Consider the following 1,152-nt stretch of genomic DNA (forward strand, 5'->3'; position numbering starts at 1 on the left):
CACTGGTCTTCCGGGGTCGCTGTCTGCAGGTACTCAAAATGGTCCAACGTTTGACATATCGCCGTAGGCTTTCCTACAACACAGCCTCTAACAAAACTAGGCTGTCCCGAACCGCTGGTAATAGAATTGTTTACCTTTATACCAAGAAGGTTGGGAAAGCACCAAAATCTGCATGTGGTGTGTGCCCAGGTAGACTTTGAGGGGTTCGTGCTGTGAGACCTAAAGTTCTTATGAGGTTGTCTAAAACAAAAAAACATGCCAGCAGGGCCTATGGTGGTTCCATGTGTGCTAAATGTGTTCGTGACAGGATCAAGCGTGCTTTCCTTATCGAGGAGCAGAAAATCGTTGTGAAGGTGTTGAAGGCACAAGCACAGAGCCAGAAAGCTAAATAAGAAAATGAACTTTTTGGAGAAATAAAAATTAAAAGGCTTAAAAAAAATAAATAAATAAAGAGGTCACTGATTCCGTTCCTCTCATTCCCTGGATAAGAAGGGTGAACAGCTGATCTGAGAGACAGTGAAGTTCCAAGATATGGACTTGCCCAAGGCACCACTATATATATGTCGGGAACAAAGCTAGGCTTAGAGTTCAATATGTTTGGCAGCCCCCCCAACCCCATGCCCCACTGCCTCCTATAATTGGTCTAAAGCACCAAACCTTTCCATTCTTATTCGGTTGATTGTTAAATGCTAATAAAAACTTATAAACCCACAGGGAAATCAAAGTAGAACAATTCTGGTTTAACAGAAATAGTCTATTAACAATAAAAAGTTAATTGGATAAAAAACACACTAAAGGTTTTAGTTGCTACCACAATAATGTTAGGTAGGAAGTCTTTTGTCTTCGCTGTACAAAAGAAATACATTATATACATGTCTTAAGAGTCTGTATCCAGCTTTTCATTTTCCTGATGTGTTTTCTGTTGCTGCTCTGCCAAGGCTTGTTGAAGGCGCATCCGCTTCCGGGAATAGTGTTGCCAGTGCAGAATTTGCTGTTCATCAATAAATTTCGCACACTGAGCAAAAAAAAAAAGAAGCAGAGATTCAAGCAGAGAAGCAGAACCCACTAGGATATGTATCTGTGTGTCATATACACAATTGTGGAAACTGTGTAAATGATTTCTGTAAAACTTTTGTCTTGACACCTAATCCT

At 40.5% G+C, this 1,152-nt stretch overlaps 1 pseudogene; it reads left to right on the plus strand.

Annotated features, from left to right (window-relative positions):
• On the plus strand, positions 1–397 carry LOC105857385 (large ribosomal subunit protein eL34-like; annotated as a pseudogene).
• The last annotated feature ends 755 nt before the right edge of the window (positions 398–1,152 follow it).

The sequence above is a fragment of the Microcebus murinus genome, chromosome 18 (assembly GCF_040939455.1).
Source record: "Microcebus murinus isolate Inina chromosome 18, M.murinus_Inina_mat1.0, whole genome shotgun sequence".
Classification (NCBI taxonomy): domain Eukaryota; kingdom Metazoa; phylum Chordata; class Mammalia; order Primates; family Cheirogaleidae; genus Microcebus; species Microcebus murinus.